The following is a 12,435-nucleotide window of genomic DNA, read 5'->3' as shown; positions in this document are numbered from 1 at the left end:
TCCTCATATTGACATAGAAATATAGTTCAAACAAACATTGCAGAATATAAGGCTAGCAAGGTCCAGAAAAAAATTAAAACTCAAGGATCATTTTCAGAATTTTAGAATTATGCACTAGCAAGTAATTCTATCTATTCTCCAAAGCAGGACTTCATATGTTCTATTATTTAAAGGATAGAAAGCTGTTTGTGCCCTATACCAGAATAAAGGTTTAATGATTGTCCTGGTTTTGCTGAAAATTAGGAAGGAGAATGGAATTTCATACGTGCCAAAAAGTGACTGCTAAGGACAGAGGAAAACCTGAAACAGGTCATTGCCTCAGGCAGTACATTCTCCCAGACCTGCTGATGTGCCCTTACTTTTACTCTTCCCACTTGTCTGTATGAAAAGCAAACACTACATTTCTACAGAACCTTCCTCCAATTTTCTTCCAGTCCCTTAAAAAATTCAGTTAAAGGAAATCTCACCTTTCTTTTCCTTCCACACCACTACATAGGCTAGATAAGACAGTGTATAAGGTTTTTTCCCCCAGATTTTCATGATCTAGACTTCATTAATTTCAAGAACAGAAAGGGTTATTGTAACATCATCTGTTTTCTTTGTTACACTGATATTCCTATTTCCAAGTTCATTCAATAATTCATTGTAAAGGGTGACATTGTAAAAAGTCCCTTACTGAAATTACGCCTGCCTGCCTCCTAAACCCTTGCAATTTCTTTTAAATGATTTCTGTACATATTTTACTGTAAGATAAAATTAATTAACAAATATTTTCAATAATGTGTTTTCTCTGTAAGCACAAAGCTGTGTAGGTATTGAGTATAGATTTTTCTATGTGATTAAAAAATAATGAAGTTTGTGATTTTATTTATATTCTGTAAGTGAGAAATTGTACTATGTCTTACCCTCTTTTGTGAGCTGATCATGTCAAACTTCTACATTGAGTGTTTTTATTCCTACAATTTCCAATTCCTACAAGTTTTTAATAGACCACAATTACCAATTATTTCATTATTTTGTAACATACACTTTGTTAAAATGATTACTTCATCAATCACATGCCACATAATTAATCAAATGTAATTGACCAAATTAATTTACATTTAATTAATTTGAAACAGAAGGTACTGCTTGAAAAATGATCTTTTAATACAGACTGGAATAAGTTCTCCTGGATTTTGACCATAGTTTGGTACTGTTCATATCTGAATTCTTCAGAAAAGTCTGTGAAGCTTCACCTTACAGGTGAAGATCAAGAGCTGAGATAATGTGATTAAGCCATCCTCAATATCCAACAGAAGAAAACCCTGCCTGTGTTGTTCAAACAACATTTTAAAATATGGATAATGCTGTCTGAATTAGGGTATCTGCAGACACCTTTGGCACATCTAGTTTTCATATCAAGGTAGACCTTTGATGTGAACATTAGGACAGGTGATTAAAGGCTCATCCTGAAGAGCGCAGAAGAGCACAGCTGGTAGGGAAACCCTAATTGCACAGGCCCTGCTCCACCTCCTCCTCCCAGGGCTGTTCCTGTTCCAGGGGAGCCTCAATCCTAAGGCCTAGGGTGATACCCATGAAAAGGAGTTATCAGAAAACCTCTCTGGGCTGCCTTTTGGACTGAGTGTATTAACAGCCTTTGGATAGAGGTATGGCACTGACTAGGGGTGTGGGAAAAATACATCTTGGAATTGTAGGAGGTGTTTCTTATAGGGTCTTTAGGAGAAGAATCAAAGGTCGGAAAAGGGAGGGATAAAGATGGTTTGAAATGGAAATGTAAGGGGAAAAGATGATAAAAGGGGTTGATTTCATGTAAGCAGATTTCCAGTCAATACACCTGTGTGGCTGTGTTCTACACTGATCTCTCTAGACACTTATGTCTTCTAATTTAATGCCATTTCTAGCTGATTTTCTGTTAAACAGGACTCTAGTCTGTGTGTGTATGGATGTCCAAGTGCCAGCAATGGGAGTGGGGCTGTTGGTCACAGCCCTGAGTGCCAGCACCTGGATACTCCAGAGGTCATGCATGTTGTGTGGGCAGGCACACCAGGGCGTGATCACAGCCTACATCCAGCTAGACTAACTAGCAAACGGGGAAGGAGATTTGGGAGTCCAGTGTTGCAGGTACCACAAGTCTAGGCCAGAAGGTGGAGAAATCAGAATCTTGAATCCAATACTGGAGGAACAAGGAGGTTCAGACCAAAAACTGGAGAGCCCATGATCTTTGTGGGATGACTGCTGGTAAGTTTATGAATCTGGACCAGCTACCAGGGACATCTCTGTTTCTCTGTGCAAGGCAGCTGAGGGACTGGAGGACCCAAGGGCCAGGTATATAATTTCTTGGGTGTCTGTGGGAGACTGGAACAAATGACTGCCTCAAAACATTTTGTGTGCATGTGGGAGAAGGAGAAGGTTGGGTCTTGCCTTTGGTGTGGCAATGCACTGCCCTAAATATCCTCTCCGCTCCCTGGGCCTGTATCCCAACCTTGCAGGGGCTGCAAATCCCTGGCACACCAGAGGCCATGCTCCACACCTGCCCTGGAGCCCCTAACCCAGCTCCTGAGTGGTTAGATGAATGAAAGTCCCATCTGGAGGAAGGGCCCAGGAAAGCCAAAGAGTACTTAAGCAAAGCATGAGGTAAGGTATGTCTTAGCTGTACCTGCTCTTAGAATTTATATCAGCTGAAACAATGATGGAACTAGGAGTGGTGGGTATATTTATTATTTTCTGTCACTGTCTTTCTTCTTCCAATTCTCTCTTCTTGAAGTCTGAGTAACTTAAAATCAGATAGGCTTGGATTATGCTTAAGATGAATGAGCTAAATTAATCCTTTGTGAAATTATTTACGTTGATTGAACATTGCTTCAAACTTTTGCCAAAGTTCCCTGATTTTCCGAAGCTTGCCAGTAAAATTTCTGTTTTCTCTTGAGGGATGTATTTTTGGTAATTCTCCCTTGCTTCTGACTCAAGATACATTAAGAAAAAATAAGCTTGTTTAAGAGATTCCTCAAGTGAGTTCTGGGCCCTGCAGTGTCCAAGACCAGGTGCTGGACAGGTCCAGAGTGTGGGTGCCTGTGTGTGTAGGTCTGAGTACCTGCATGTGGAGTGGGGCTGCATCCTCGGGTTCACATGTCCAGGTACCTACACCTGGGGAGACAGGGGATCCAGGGTGGGTCATGTGTCATTGGCCAGCTACCTGAGGAACTTATACTCTAATGGGCTTTCATCCTGATCAGCCAGAAAATGTAACAGCATGAGGTTGTTAGTGCTGGTTTTTCTAGTGCTGACTGTGTGTGTCTGTGGCGACCTGTGCAGCTGGCTGTGCTTGTGCATGCATTTTTTACTGTTGGATTCAATAATCTTAAAATTCTATTCCAACCTAAATTATTCTATATGAGTGTGTGTATGTGCAAGTCTACTAGGAATTCAGTCTTGCTACTTGCTAGAGTAGGCTGTGGCCTGGCCTCCATCAATGTACTGGATTTGACAGCTCCTAACAAATAAGATTCCTTTTTGAGAGAAATCTCTCCTTTATTTTTCTGCTTATTACCTTTCATAATTCCACATTCCTAGTCTTGTGACTTTTGCACCAGCAATATTCTTCCACTAAATAGTCTTCTGCAGTTCTCTGCAGAAGTCCAGAGGGAACAGCTTTGTTAATGAGGCGCTTAAACCAAGTGTTAGATTAACCAGGGGAAGACGCTGTACTTGGTCTACTGAATAAGACTATTACCTTAATTTCACCTATTCCAGATTTTAGAATTAATATTCCTCTTTGCAGTAACTCTGTCCTGAGCCCCAAGCCGTTCACTTCAATTGATGCCTTTGAAAGAGAGGCCAAATCTAAAGACTCAGAGAGCAATGCATGCAATTTATGTATGTTGTCTATTTTTAAGATACCCTAGTTAGCCAAGAACCATTGAGCTTCAGTTATTTCAGGAGTTAGCCAGATTACTGAATAAATGTGTTACATAACTGTGCTGTATGCTTACATAGAAGGCACACCTAAATGAAATATGGATTTCTTAAAAAAAAAAGATGGAAGTGAGGGGTGGGGGAGAAGATGGAGCAGGCTAGTTTAGTTGTATCCTATTAAATACTGGAAAAAATAATCAAGAAACGTCCCTCAGTTGTTTCTTCTGTTCCTGTTTAAGACTATTCACACAAAAGACACATTCCCTTCCTCTTCACATTACTTGAAATAAGTGACTCTAAATCAGACAAATGCTGGCTCTGTGGCTCAGCAGGCAGTAATTGAACTCTTACAGATTAGAAGTGCTCTTGTGCCCTTTTGCTCTGGGCACAACTCCATTTCACAATTCGGGGTTTTTTTCCCAATTAAAAAAAACCACCAACTTGTGTTACAAGATGGCCATGTAATTTGAAATTACATGTGATTGATGCTAAATGGGATCTGATTAAATATGAAGAACATGAGTTCAGCTGAGGAGTAGTAATAGTGAAGAGACTAAAACTGAAATGGAAACTCAGAAAGCATAAACTAAAAACCATGGTGTGAACCTGAATCTGATCCCCAAAATGAGATAAAGATTAACCAAGAGATACTTGTAGACATGTGAATATATCTGTATAAAATAATAACAATGCTCCTCTATACCTAGAACCTCTCTATTGCTGTCCAGTTCACCATAGCTTGAATTTTATCTACTTGCACTTTCTGAGCTTTGCCTGCTTCTCTTTTTCTTCATTACAGTACTTTCATATTTTATGCTTTTCACTCTTCAAGTATAAATGTGAACTGTTATTCCTAATACTGTCTCTGTAATTCTACTGGAGAAAAGGAAACTTAATATCTAAGAATTGTTGCATTCTTATACACAGATACTGCTGATCCATGAAAAGGGCAAACAAAAACAGCTTTATTATTGGTTTGCACAAAGGTTTCAGTGTAGTTACAATCAGGTTTTGTTCTTAGCACATTCAGAACATTTTGCATTCAAACTGTTGTTTTAAATTCATTTTATATTAAAAGTCAACCAGGAAAACCATCTGTGTCAAAGTAAGCTGGTGCAGAACAGAGAAAATTGTTATTAGACTTACAGAGTGAGTCACTTGCTGAGCTCTTTTGCTATCTTTATGGACTGGATTTTTTTCTCCTTCATCTCTGAGACGCAATGAATATAATGCAAATTTCTGTTTTATGTGGCCTGCTGAGAAGATCTGAGCCAACTGCTTTATTTGCTGTTTTCCAGTAGGGAAATATCAACCCTAATTTGTCAGATTTTTGATAGAATAGCTGAGCATGTGATTATGTATATAATGTGCTGGATCTAATGAGACTCATTCAGTGCTTCAGAGTGCAATCATTCACTCCTTGATTGGCATATAACTATCCTGAGTTGAAATATCTGAAGCATCATTACATGATTTCCCAAATTATGCACTTAAATGTACCTCTGCTGTGCATATTCCATGCCACATGAATAATTTCTATACTTGCCAATGAGTGTTTTGGCTACACTTATCCAAACAATATATAGGCTACCTCTAGGCTCCTATGATATGAAACAGCTTTATCCCTAGGAAGAAGCACGAGCAGAATGACTTCTTTTCTACTTCTCTATACAGACCACACAGACTGGCTTTCACTATATTAGATACAACTTCCTTTTCCCTCCCCTCCTTCCCCCACAAAAGAGACTAGGATGCAGACACTTTGCCTCTGAAAAGAACTCCACAAAATTTAATATTAGCCTCCTGGGGAAAAACCCATCAAGCTCTTCCTGATAGGCAGAAATGAATGCCAGAGCACAATTTCTATCTCACAAGTGACATGACAAAGGCACAGAATTGGGCCAGGTAGCTTTGTCATTCAGAAACTGTCTTTAGGAGAGACAGATTGACCACTTCTGCTCATGCTTTGACACTGTACAGCTAGATTGAATTTTTTCATTTTTAATTGATAAGGAAGAGCTTCTGAAATGATCAAGTTTGTCGTAGAAGCCAAGTTAAAGATTTTGTGTGCATTGTCAAAAAACTACTTTATCAACAGTAAAAGATGCCTTTTACCTGAAAGTTTATGTATGCCATGAGTTTCTAAATGGGTAGTCCTCAAGCACATAACAGTGAGTCAAGTGAGACAAAACAAGGCATCAGGTCAGTTGGAAAAGTGAGAGAACATATGTTTTCTCATGTAATGAATCCATCTGAAGTCATTGTTCATCAGGACCATAGAGCTGTGCTGCAGAAGGTATTGACATCATTAATATGAAAAAGCTCCCACACTAAAATAGTATAGTTTTTCTTTCCAGAAAGATCTGAGCTCTGTTGTTTATTTCCGTTGTAGTCAACAGTCAGAAAAATGACTTATCTTTTCCAGAGGCAATTCTCTTAGGGTAAAAGAGACAATCCCTATAAAGTGAAGTCATGCTATGAAAAGATGGTGTGGTCCTAATTTAAAGGAACAGAATAGAAAAATCCTGTTATTAAGCCATGGGAAATCTGTCAGACTGAAGGGTGGTTTTGTGTTGATCTTAATCTACTCAAGATTAAAACATATAATGTTTTTTACCAGTGACTGTTCAGTCTAAATTTCTGATAGATCTACAGAATTGTTATTCTTTTGCCTAGTGATCTTTAGGATCTTGTCAGTTTTTATCATCTTCTCTATGGATTTGAAAAATTCAACTTAGATTGTTTCAATGCTCTCCACCCACTTCTCTTGGCAGCATACTCAGCATTATTGCCCTTGAATCATTTCACTGGTGAATAAAGCAGCATCATCTCTCTTGACATGAAGGACACCTCATACATTCTGTGGACTTCCCTTAAAAATAATTTCCAGCCTCAGATTCACACGACATATCCTTGCTGCTGGAAGATAAATCATGGTTTTGTTCTTTGAATCAGTGCAATGGCCAGTGAGATGTGTCTGCCTGATAGCTTGTGCAGTGCTCTTGGTGTTGCTGAGGTTATATTCTCTGCAGCCCTTTCTCTTTCTCTCTACAGACATTTCCATCATTCCATTTCTTTCCAAACATCTCTAATTTCTAATCACAGATCAGATGCTTTGGTCTCAGCATGTCCTTTCTTCTTTCTTTTCTCAGGGTTCTGCGGGCACCACCACTCCTCAGTAGTCCTGACTAACTTCCCTAGGGCCACACACTGCCCATGGCTCCATATCCTATTTCTGCCCAGCCATGTCCCAGAGATACTGTAGGAAGGCAGATCTCCATGCCTCTCTCTCCTTTGCTGTGCACTGTGGGTAGCTTATGTCCTGGATGGCCACTTTCAACATACATTGTGGCTTGTCTTCAATCTTGTCTTTTTTCGCTTCCCAATTGGTTCCTGACCTGAGTGGATTCTGACCACATTTGGAAAACATAATTGAAAGAGATGACTACAACCAAAGGATTTTTTTTCTAGCAAGAGCTATGAGGAGATCATTTCACTGCCTTTTTTGTAAGTGTTTATAAGAACATTTATGCTTTCATAGTGATGCTTTTACTTTTTTTGTGACCTTACTTGTTCTTGAACAATTACATTTATACCTGTATTTGTTTGTCTTTCTGTTACTAGAAGTCAGTAGCAATATGTTCAGTGAAAGTCACTCAGCCTGAGCTATCTCAGGCCTTGTTATCATATAGCTGTCATTTAGATTTCATTAACTTAGGCAAATTGTTTCATTATCTATTTGGACAAGACAGACACAGTTTGGTCTTTCCTTCAGATGTTAAGTCCTTTTTTGACCCTTGCTGTGATTATTCAACTAGTTGTAATTAAGTTATTTGCCATAAAGGGTCTTGTTTACAGGATTATTACACATTATTTTAGCCATTTATTTGCTCTCTAAAAAAATATAAAATATTCTTTAATGTTTTAAACAAAATTAATTTTGCTGCCCATATTTTCATGCATTTATAATCTAGTGGATTTTAGAACAAAGGTTGAGCCTAGGGGGAAACAGATAAAATAATATAAAGTGTATTAATAAAGCTCCAATTACACTTATGATTAAAAGAATTTTCTCACTGTGTAATTATATATTTGTATAATAAAGAAACCTACCCAAACTTGCAATCCAAAGAAATGAAAGGAAAAAAGGTAGAGTGCTAAAAGTGCTGAATTAATTAAAACTTTAAGAAAGCTTTTTGAATAAAAGCTGTGATGAAAAACAAGTAACCTCTTGTAGTTTCAGGCTACATTAACTTGGAGTGGTATGGGAACTTAAAAAGCCTTCAGTGGTAAACGTGGAAAAGGATTAAGGGAAGGAACAGTCATCTTTGTGTGGTGAGACTAGGTGTGGTGAAAAATAAATATTAAAGAAATAGTATTAGGTCTTTCTGCCTTGAAACTAAATATGGTCAGTAATACTACAAGGGAGAGGGATGGAGTGTTATCACACCAAGACAGAAACAAAACCAAGGTGGTTGTGCCCAGCTTGGGCACAACAGTGAACTGATGGTCTAAAATATGAAAGACTCATGCATAAACCTAAAGATAAGAGCAGCTGTAGATCAAATTTGGAACTAAGGAAATGCAGTGCCTATTGTTCTGAAATAAAATTCAGAAAAATTTGTCAGTTTATCTGGTGATTATGCAGTGGTTTAAACATCTTTTTTGAAAGAATTATTACTATCAACATTAACAGAAGAACAGAGTAATCTGAGCTCTAATTAAAAAAAATCAAATTAACCTGTTATATTTTTATATAAATTTTGAATTTTAAAGTTGACATCCTTTTATAAAGATGAAAAAGGACATTGGACAGCTATAGGACACACTGGTACAGTGATGCCTGCACTATTCTTGTGAAACTACTCCTAAACTAATAAAGATTGTCCTTAGTACCAGTGAGAGGTAGTAGTTGGAGTAAGTATCTAGTCAGCTTTGGATAAACCATCTAGAAACTGTATGTTTTATGAAATTGCCATACCTTATCTAAGCTGCTTTAATCTGGCTCATTAGCTTTGACATAGTGCCATGGTTGTATGGTTCATGAAACAGAGATACCTCACTCTGAACTGCTAAAAAACTATTGGAGCAGCACATTAATCAGTCATTCAAGCATCTCTGCTGTAATCAGAGTGAAAAGAAAAATAGCACTATTTTTGTTCCTTATATTTCAAAGCAATTAATGCCACAAGCTGAGTTTCTCTGAATGAAACTGATAAAACTCAGAGATGGTAAAATGAAGCTAGCTTAATTTTGAAGGGAAGTTGATTTAACCTGTACATGTTTCAGATTTAGATCTCTATTCCTGATTGCATTGGTATAAATGAAAAGCAAAGTGGGCCCAAATTCCTATATCAGAATAGAATCAATTTACTTCTGTTCTGCATTTCTATTAAAATAAAGCTAAAGACACCATTCAAAGCCAAGGAATTACAATATACAAGACAATAGAGAATTAAGTTTGTTGATTTTCATTATTTTCCATTGGATCATACCTTGAAGGCAGTTTACTTTCATCAAGATTACAGAAAATACTATCAAAAGAAAAGCTTCCTTTAGGAGCAGATATAGGGCATTGCAGATGATTGGGAAGCCACCAAAATATTAAATTTTGGTAAAAAACAAGTGTTTACTTATTATTTATCACTATGGTTTTATTCAGTCTTTACAGCATTAACAGTAAAGCTTTTTTTTGTTTGTTTGTTCGTTTTGTTTATTTTTGTTTCTGGGGAGAGGTCTGCAGTGATATCTAAGTGTTTAGAATGTTCCTCTCTATGGAGAACAATTTGAGAATAAATGTTTGATTTTTTTTTTTTTTTGTGCTCCTGAAGTAATTAAAGGTTTCTCATTGCCAGTACGTGTGTTGTTTTTCAAGGAATGAGATGGAAGAAACTCTACCTTTATTTAAACTAAGAAAAATAGAAAAACAGTCTTACACTTCTTCCTTATCTATCAACTTGGACAGCAACAGAACCAATCGTAAGCTGACATAAACTGAAATTTTCAGAAAACAATTGTGGTTTCCTAAAATGATCCTCCTAACCTAAACTTTTACCAAGATAGTCATATCTTATAAGAGACCATAAATACTTTTAATGTAAGGCACAATGTACCTGATTAGGATATTGCACACTGCAAAAGACACTGCATTGAGTGGCCTGGAATGACCAGATAATTTCCTGACCTTTGAAATCTGAGGTTGTTATCTACCTTATCTTCTTTATTACTCCAAATCTGGAAGTTAATTGGCCTAACTCTGATCTCTAGCCAAGTAAAACCTAATAAGAATGAATCCTTGTGATGTTACACATCAATTTGAGGACATAGAAAAATCACTAAACCTTCTTTCTTCCTACAATCAAATTATTGAGGCTCTTCAATATATATAATGACAAAATTCTATGTCACTAGAATAAAAACAGTGTTTTGCTGTAACTATGGGAAACAATCATATGAAAGACAATAAGTAATGATTTTTTAGGGTAAATAGTACCTTTCAGCTATCTTCTGTTCCTCCCCTGAAGGGGAAATAACTGAATGTAGAAACTTTGCCTTGCTCTCTGGTGCAGTCTGCACAAGAATAAAAGTGTTGGCGGGACCTTGCCCCACAGCATAGGATTTTAACTACAATAGCTATGAACTCAGTTCTTGGTGGACTCATAAGGGATAAAAATGTCAGTTTGGTTGTGGTTTTCTCTCAGTAATTAAACATGGATCAATAATGATGTTTCCCCCACAAAATTGTTCAGGGAAAGATTTTTGTTTATAAAATAATTACTTATGAGTGCTTTATAGAAAAATAGAAAAGTCACATGTTTTTATATACTGTTATTTTACATTGCAAGAAAGAATGTTCTGCACATTGTTTTATCACCTAACTCAATCAAAATGAATTCCTCAGCCTGGAGTCCATCATTCCTTACACAGTTGAAGTGTGAAAGTGAAAACCCTGGTTTAAAAATTTTGTTCCACTCATAATATTTATAGTCTTATTCTTGTCAGCTTCACATTTATTTGAAGGATTTGACTTTGAAAGCTATTTAACTGGGGTGTAAAGGAAAGAAGGGATGAAGAGTTTGATGGTATTGTTGGCACCAGTGCTTTCCAGTAGAAAATGTCTAATTGCTATTGCAGATGAGTCACATGTGCCAGACACAAGCAGAGGTTTGTAAGCATGTTTCAATATTAATGTGGTTCAGTTTAAATTTCTTTTGTTTGCAAGTCCCAAACACATCTCCTGTACCAAAATAATTTAAAAAATATTCTATCAAATGTCTGCAACATTTCCTTGTTGCACCTACCCCCAAGAGTAGGTGACCCTTCACTGAGAATGGCTTTGTCAAGTAGTATTGTGTTCATAGCTCCACTGACTTGTATTATGTCCTTCTTTCAGAATTCACTTCTGCAGGTACAATTTTTTTTTTCTTTTTAGCTATAAAATATATTGCTGTTTTAATATGGTGGTGGTAAAGCTAGCACTTTCTGGGGGTGAGAAATACAAAGAAAGAAATACAAAGCACCTGCTATAACTTTAGTTGTTCTGTGTTTATACATGGGAACAGAAACAAGTGCATTTTAAAATGTGAAAGTCTACACTGTGAAAGGATAAATACCTTTATTGTAAAGGCTGTAAGTTAAAAAGTATATGGATGTAAATAAGCACTGCTGTATTGTTACAGCATTAAATGCATAAAATTCATGGTAGTTATGGTGGTGTTAATTTATCAGATTATACTAATCATAGTATTTTGATACTTAGATTAATTAATTAATTCTCCTTATAAATATTGCTGTAGTTACTTTACTACATTTGCAGTATTACTGCTTTGCTAAAAATAAGAAATATGTTTGCAAAACCAGCAATGAATCTCTCTCCGTAGTATATGTAGACTACATATTCTAGTTTAATCACTCCAGCTGCGGCCCTTTCTGTGCCTAAGGTCAGACTTGCACCTTATAACAGTATTTGCTAACCTCTTTTCATAGTTTTCATGAATTTTTTGAGACAAGACAAGAATTACTATGCGAGATGAACTCTGTCAAGTCACAGCATCAGCATCTGAGTACACAAGTGAGCTCTGTACTACAGAAACACAGGGTGGCCTTACAAGGAGCAGTGCAAGTGCAGCAGTGACCTGACCTGAGCTGCCTTTGGTTCCCTCCTGTCCCAAGTGATCACCTGAACAGATTTAGCCCTAAGCCATAGACTAAATGAACTCCACTGTCCTTGTGTAGACAGTGGTGAACATTTTACAGCCATTTTACAGGGGTGACCCTCAAACTAGGAGAACAATCTCTGGGTATTCTATCAAACATGACAGGAAGGGTTGAATATCTTCAGATTTATGAGTGAATGTCCTGGTACTTCTTTGGAGGGAGTTTTTCACACCCAGGACACTCTATGAGAACATGGGTATATAAAATACATTATCTCACCTTGCAGTATCCGCTTCTTATATGCCTCTTCCCTTATCTTGTTCAACACCCAGCTTGTGGCCTCCAGCAGTGAGTGCACACCCC

The sequence above is a fragment of the Passer domesticus genome, chromosome 4 (genome assembly GCF_036417665.1).
Source record: "Passer domesticus isolate bPasDom1 chromosome 4, bPasDom1.hap1, whole genome shotgun sequence".
NCBI classification, from domain to species: domain Eukaryota; kingdom Metazoa; phylum Chordata; class Aves; order Passeriformes; family Passeridae; genus Passer; species Passer domesticus.
This window is presented reverse-complemented; position numbering follows the sequence as displayed.